The sequence below is a fragment of the Apis florea genome, unplaced genomic scaffold (assembly GCF_048593485.1).
Source record: "Apis florea isolate Af1SG1 unplaced genomic scaffold, ASM4859348v1 contig_2291_pilon, whole genome shotgun sequence".
Classification (NCBI taxonomy): domain Eukaryota; kingdom Metazoa; phylum Arthropoda; class Insecta; order Hymenoptera; family Apidae; genus Apis; species Apis florea.
Genome location: NW_028256553.1, coordinates 5,344,312 through 5,352,572, shown reverse-complemented (window position 1 = coordinate 5,352,572; position 8,261 = coordinate 5,344,312). Strand labels below are relative to the sequence as shown.

The 8,261-nt window shown below is 23.8% G+C and overlaps 1 long non-coding RNA gene across 2 annotated transcripts in view; it reads right to left on the bottom strand.

Moving 5' to 3' along the window:
* Positions 1 to 322: 322 nt before the first annotated feature.
* Positions 323 to 8,261, bottom strand: part of LOC147658329 (uncharacterized) — a 123,226-nt gene continuing 115,287 nt past the window's right edge. The window contains exons 2-3 of one of the 2 annotated variants that reach the window (XR_015290761.1): positions 2,881 to 3,045; positions 323 to 1,722 (exon numbers count right to left, since the gene is read on the bottom strand). This is a non-coding gene — a long non-coding RNA (uncharacterized LOC147658329). Of the gene's footprint in view, positions 1,723 to 1,965; positions 2,152 to 2,880; positions 3,046 to 8,261 lie in introns of those variants that run through there. The other variant, XR_015290760.1, reaches the window with a different exon arrangement.

Genomic DNA, 8,261 nt, shown 5'->3' with positions numbered 1-8,261 from the left:
TTCATGTGAAGTTATGAATTAACTGAATCAAATATTTCTATTTCTATTTCAAATTCCATTTTATATATTATATATATATGAAATTTTTTTTATTTCAAATTACTTAAGATGTTGTTTACATCCAATGATCTCATTTTTTGATAAATTAATTTGATAAAATAATGTACAAATAACAGAAATTAAATTTACAAAAAATATTACGTAAATTTTTTTTAATTTTCTTACCTTAAAAAATAATTTTTTTATTTTTAATCTAATATATTGCTGCACTGTAAAGGATTTCAAAAAAATTTAATGAAACAATTTTTTAATAAAACAGTAATTATGTTTGCAAGGAATATCGTATAAATTTCTTTATTAATTTCATATTAAATTTAATTACACAATTTCATTATAATACTATAAAGAATTTGTATATTACATTTAAAATATATTTTTTATAAATTTATCAAAATATAATATTGATATATATTATGTAGTTATGTTTAATAATTAGTCTAATACTACTTCACTTTTTCATTAATCTTTCAGTCACATTTTCATTTACGTTATTTATTGTATATTTTAATCTTTAATCTTCATTAAAATCCTCAAATAATTAACAATATTCTAAACAATTGCAATATGTCTTTATAATTTTTTTATATCATTATTTTGAAAAACTGTATTCGATCCACAAATTCTATCAATATATCAAATGTAATAATCAAAGCATATAAAAAATCATTATACATATATTATGTAATTCCGTCTTCTTCGATTCCGCCACGAATTATGAAATTCTCCGAGTAATAAAGTCAATTCGAATGAATGAATAAATTTTGAAACGAATGAGAAAGGAAAAGTAGTTGGCTACCAGCAGCAATTTAAATCTAAAAACAAATTGAATTCGATCATTTGATATAGTATGTCTGGAATGGAATGCGCATCTATTTCATTGTAGAAAAGAAAAAGAGAATATTGCCATTTTGAGAACTTATTTTCAAGTATATTATCATATCACGCATATTAATGATGAATTCAATAATTTTCATATAAAATTTGGAACCATTATTAACCATTTTTTATCTTTTTTTTTTAATTTTATATTTATAACTGTATTTTTGAAATCAGAATAGTTTTTTATTTGTAATTGTGCAAACAAATTTTGTTCGACAAAATATAAAAAGAAAAATATAACAATAGTAGAAATATTGAAATATTTGGAACATGTCATGGATCATTTGTTTAATAAAGCTAAAAATATTTTAAGTCAATTTTTAAAATAATTAAAAACATTTTATTGAAAATCAGATTAAAATTTTGTATTGTAAAATTATGTGTTTTTAAAAAATAATAATTTACAATAAACTAATTGTATATTTTTTATGCATTTTTATATTTCTTATAAAAGAATATTAGGAATACATGATTAATTAGATTATAATTTTATTATGATTATATACCGAATTCTAAAAAAAAAGATACATCAAATTAATTATTGTTTAATAGTAAAAAAAATTTTTTACTATTAAAAACGCATCCAATATTTTAATATTTGTTTAGACACAAATCTACACGAATTAATATTTAATAATACAAATTAATAAAGGAATTTAAACTTTTAATATATAAATAACCTTTTTTTTAATTGCTTGTTTAGGTTAAAAAATTTTTCCTAGTCCTTCCTAGTTGGCCAACTTCAATTAGAAATTGTTTTCATTTCTTGGACACGAATGACAACTGAAAATAAAAAAAAAAATAATAAATAAATAAAATAATATTGAATAATATTAAATAATATAAAAAAATAATTTGAATTATTTTTGTAAGAATTATTTTTTAATATAAAATTCAATCAAACATTTCTGATATCATACTTGAAAGTGTGGGTGCAGATATAATAGAATTTTTTTTTTACTTCGTGAATAATAACTTTTTCCTTTTTTTCAATTAATTTTCTTGGTCGACCTGAATAAATTTTATTCACAATTGTTTTCTTAGTTTTTGATTTTTTTATCATATAATGTACCGTTACTATTTACAATTTTTGCTCTCTCACTATATGATTTCCCATCTTTATGCAGCTGAAGGAAAGTTTCTCGTTCATACTTTTGTGTTTTAGACTTTTTCGGATTCATTTTGAATATTATACCGCACACTTTTATGTTACTGTTAATGGAATGATAGTTTGACATCAACTGAATGTAAAAATAATTTCACTTAGTATCAATATTTATATTTATATTTATATTATAGCTAAAATGTATAAAAACTATCAAAAATGTATCAGCGCACAATACAATAAGAAATGTATACACCGCTTATGGATGTGGCAGAATTAAAAATTTTAAAATTCATAGATTCATGATTTGCATCCAATGTCATTACATTTCATTCTATGCCCGCAAGTATATTATATTGAATAATTGAATGATTTCGTGAATTTATGAAAATTTATGGCTATAAAAGAATCAAAAATCAGTAATTGTTATTATGAATTGTATAATAAAATTGGAGAGGAAATCTTATAAAAAATTGCAAAATTGTGAATAGAAACAAATCAACTATACTCTATATAAAAATTAAAAAATGACGGAAATATCGCAAATAAATCTCATACAGAATGATCGAAAAAATTATTTAGAAAGGAAAAATTTATTGTGCGAAAAAATGAAAAAAAAAAACATATTTCGATTTTAAAATTCACTGAAATAATTGATAATAATTAGAAAAGTTGTATTTACTGAATTATGTCACAAAAAATTTTATATGATTATTATCATGATAGAGTGCCAGAAAAATTATAATATATAATATCAATAAAACAGATATGAAAAAAAGATTAACTTTCACAAAAATTATATATATATGTATAAAAAAATTATACAAAATCAATACCTTTGTCCACATGAGATTTATAAACAGCTTATTCAAAGAAGTTCCTTTATTACTGCTCGCAAATCTCTATTAATCTTTCGCACTCCGGGCCTTTTTCGCTCGGGCGAATCAGCAACTCTAGACGGTTTCCTGTACGTTCGGCGCGTTCGGTAGAATTTCTTACAGCTAACTTAAAATAATTTCACATAAAAATTAATTTCATATAAATTTAAAACTTTTATATTTTATATATCTTTACATATAGAGAAATAAAATTTATTGAATATTTAAAGTCTATATTGTTTTATGTGATATTTTATAAAACAATTACCAAGATTCTCCGTTTGTCAGGGCAAATATCATAATAGTATGTCGTTTGATGTCTTTTATCTTTTTTATTTCGTTGGGAACAAACTGTACAATTTCTTTTAATTCCTGTTTACATAACATGTAATTTTCCATTCAAACGAATTTCATCAATACTGGAAGTAATTCGAGTCTGGTGAAAATCTCAATTGATTAACTAAAGTTTTTATATATTGTAAATGTGTAAACAATCGTTTCTCTGCTTTTTTACAGATTTATATAAAATATACGAGTTGAGCAAGTCAAGCATATTTTTAAACCCCAAAAGAACAGTTTTCGCCATCACTTCAATGACTTCTTTAAAAAATATGTTGAAGCATATTGATCCGCTCGATCAACACCTCCCATATATTTTATATAATTTATAATTACATTAGGTTTTTTTATATTAATTTCAATACTATCTCGTAAGATTCTTTTTACGTGTGTAATTCCTGCATTATCCCAAGTTATCAAAATGGTGACAATCCTTTTATCTTTCCATGCTAGAAGTAAAATAACATTTTTGCGATATGCTACTGTGGTTTTATTGTTAAATTTCGGATTTTTTATTAATTTGACAAGTCCTTTCTATTTGCTGAAAGTGTTTCTTTTAAGTGGCACTTCAATTTATGTAATTCTTCAGCTAAGGTATAACTTATGTAATATCGATCTGTAAATATATGGTGTCCTTAAACACCAGGAATTTTATCTAACAACATTCTGTAAAGGTGTAAAGATATTCTGGTTGATATCGAAAGATCTGGTGTTATTAATTTTTCTGTTGTAAAAGATCCATAATAGGGTAAAATATTAATATAACTGACAAATATAGTCAGTATTTCAAATCTGCCATCGTATAAACACTCATATTCTATTTGGTTCGTTTCTTCGGATTATAAGTAATAATAATAATAATGATATCCGATCCTTAAATTTAATAATAGATTTATTCACATAAATTTGCTTTCCCGATATAAAATAATTTAAAAATTTTGAGATTATATAATCGAGAAAGCAACTTACTAACTGCAAACACGTTGAATTTGTATGTTGCGTTGAAATTATTTTCAAATAAAGCATCCAAAAAATCTGATTAAATCTATTTCTCATAAATATATATGAATAAAAAGGAATATACTAATATAATTTTTTGACCAATATTCTTATATATTTGAAAAGGACTTGTCAAAGGCATAGTTCTCATATTTATTATAACTCCAATAAATCTCCAAAATTCTTCGATAGTCACATCGTGCCAAGATCGCCAATGCAATGATAATACTTTCCTTTCTAACTTTTTTATTGCATAATTATTTGTTTCGTGTACTATTTTATTAATAAGTTCATCAGTAAAAAACAGTTTAAAAAAAAACCTAATGGTTCATTTATACTTGAAGATATTTGCGGTTCTGCAGAATTTTCGCCGTGTACAAATTGTATTCTTCACGGTATATCTTTTGATTCTGTACATGTTATCCATTCGGAACTTTCTGTATCTTCTGCGATATCTTCATTTTATTATTGCTTTTATATTCACTATCTATTATTCTTATTTTTCGTCTTTTTATACCTCTTACTTTATCTCTATCTTCATCACTTTCTCTATCGTTAATTTCTTTATGAATAAAAGTAATTTCATCATTCAATAACGAAAAATAAAACTCGTCTTCACTTGAACTAATTTCATTACCATATTCCATATTTACAAAATTCAAAAACTTTGAGAGTAATATTTCTATTGCTACAACTATCCAATTCGAACTAACACCGAAGATGTAATCCGATCCGCCATCACGGTCTAATTTCAGATAAAATCTAGCCATTTGATAATATATTATTCTACAATATAAAATTATACATAATGAGTTAAGAAATTTATCGTGAAGCGATATTTTAAAAAAATCATTTTTGCCATTCGAATTGCCGCATCAATCCAAGTGGTGCCTGAGAGTCATCGTTGGAGCGCAAAGCATTGGAGCATTAAACCTAAACAAAGGATAATATTATCTGAGAAGATTGCTATTTTTAAGACACTTATAATTGTATATTTTTGACACATTTTAGTCTAACTGGAGCGAAGCTCGATTCCAAGGGTGACATACCTCATGACTGACTCAATGATAATCAATATCATTGTAATTACAGGAATTTTCCTTTAACTGGGGGTGTCGCGAATCAGGCATTGACCTCGGTGTTATTGATTATTGTGCCCCATCGAAAAACTGAGATCCTCCTAATTCAAGTAGGAAAAAACTTTTTGAGGACACGAACTTCAATGGTAAATAGAGGTTCATGGCAATCACCACGTTGTAGTCTAATCGCCGGATATGACAATAGATATTGTGACATTGTGAGAGATCTTATAGACACGCGTACCGCATATGTAATAGTTTATACAGTCAACTCATATTTAAGAAATACATTAACAGTTACCAGATTAGCTTCTTTACATATACATATATCTCAATCGAAAGAGCATTCGACATATATATGTACTTAACAATTCTCTATCATAATTACAATCATATTATTGCGGACGTAAAGAAGTTTCTAAAATAAAGTCATCTTTTCAAATGAGAATAAATTCAATCTTTTTAAATCAGATGAACTATATTATATATAGTTTATATACAGTATATTATATATATATAAAGAGAGAAAGAGAGAAAAATATATAATTACAAATTTACTGTCAATAATAAAATACGGAGATGGCTCTATAATAAGACGGTGATGTATAGTAGCGAATAGAAGAGAAAAATTTTCATGAGATAAATATACTTTAAATTTTAAATAAATATAATCTTTTAACATATTTTAACATAAAATTTAAAGGAAAATCTAAAATAAGTTGTATTTGTTAAAAAATTTTTATTTTCAGCAGAACAGTTCAAAGTATTCTGCTTGGAATAGATGTTTTATAACATGTTTCTTACTTTAAACCTTCTCAAAGTTTATCTCAATTGGAGAACATTTATAGATTGAAATAAATAGAAGAATTCAAAATAAAAGAAGAATAATGGAAATATGGAAAAAATTCTATAGAAAAAAATGTTAGATGCTTACACATAATGTGAAAAAATGGTTATGAGACATAATTAATGCTGAAGATGATCTAAATTAATATAGAAATAATTCGTAAGTTTAAGAATTTTGTGATTTCAATAAATATACTCTTTTTGTTGTAAATTTGATTATTTTAGTAAATTTGATCATTATCGAGTTTTTTCTTTTAATTACAGATTCTTAAGACTTGAATTTTTCATTTGTTACACCATTGTAAACGTGAATCCATTTTATATTTTAATAATCATAAATGCAATGATTTGAAGACTGAGCAACTCTATGTATATTTATTTTCATTTATGTTCACAAATATAGAAATTATTAGTTAAAATTTGTCATTTTTCTAAAATATCTGGTATATAGATATATTATATGAATTATATATTTATATAATACAATTATATATATAATAATTATTATAATTATATTACATATAATTATTATTTATAAATCATATGATATTAAATTTATTATTAAAATAAAAAATTTATCAATGATATATAATTTCTTAGATATAATAGGATATAGTAGGATTTTTTTTTACTTCCCAAATAATAACTTTTTCCTCTCTTTCAATTAATTTTCTTGGTCGATCTGAATGAGCTTTATTTACAATTGTTTCTTCAGTTTTTGATTTTTTAATGATATAATATAGCGTAGATTTACTTCTGTTTTGTACAATTTTTGTTATCTCATTATATAATTTCCTTATGCAGCCAAAGGAGAATTTCTTGTTTATATTTTTTGTTTTACAGTTTTCCGGAATCATTTTGAATATTATACCGCACACTTTTATGTTCATTGTTATGAAATGATAGATTGACATTAGCTAAACGTAAAATTAATCTCACTTAGTATTAATATTTATATTTCTGGCTAAAATTTCGTTACCCACTGTATATATTAATATTATATGTAAAAAAATAAGTGTAATTTTATAATTACAATTGATATTTCTATAATTCTAGATCAAAGAAGACCTATAAATAAAAGTTCAACAGACACATCCCATCACTTATTCTCATTTTCTGTTTTTTCAAGAATATACGCGAAATATTTACGAATGCAGAAAGCCGCTTATTGTTCTCATCGGTGCCAATTCCGAATAAGCCAAGGTTTCATCTTCTTAAATCCGCACGCTTCGTTTACAATCCACTAAGTAATCGCTGTCCTATTTTCATCCTATTCTTTTGCCTCCAACCTCGTTTAATTTCCCAAAGTTGTAAAATTGCGGCCGCAAAGATCTCAGATAGTACAATACGCGTGGAATAAAAAAAAGTATAATAGTCCTTCATCCTTCAATAATCCGGGTAAGTAGTTTCATTTTCTACTACCACTGAATTCTTGCTGAATTTCTCGGGCTTATTGAGAGCATTATCAACAATTGAGATAATTAAGCAGATCAGAAATATAGATAGAGAATTGAATTCCAACTTACAAGCTGTGTCTTAGTGAATTAACGATTTAAAAGTAAAGTTTAAATGAAAAAAAAAATTGAGGATTTATTTTTAAAATTCGAAATCGACGATCGTGAAAAAATAAAATGATGATTGAAATCAAGATACAAGAAATTAGAGATAAGATTTTATTGTATTTTATTGTTGAGAATTTAAAAATATAATATTTAAAATTTATTTAAAAAATTGAATTAATGAGAAAATTAATGAATATTTATGCTGGAATGAGAAAATTAAATTTTTAATATTTTGATATTTCTATTTTAGATATTATGCATATATAATAGAAATGAAAATTCATTAAAAAATAAAGAATCTGATATTTCAATTTATTTAGTATATTACAATATATTAGTGGTATCACATGGATAAAATTTCTTTGATTGAATTCATACTATTTTAATTAATATGTTATATATAATATGTTATTTATGAATATATTATAAAAAAATAATTTTCATATGTATTTTTATTTGATAAAATAAATCTGAAGAATAATTTTTATTCATTTTTTATATTAAAATTATTCAC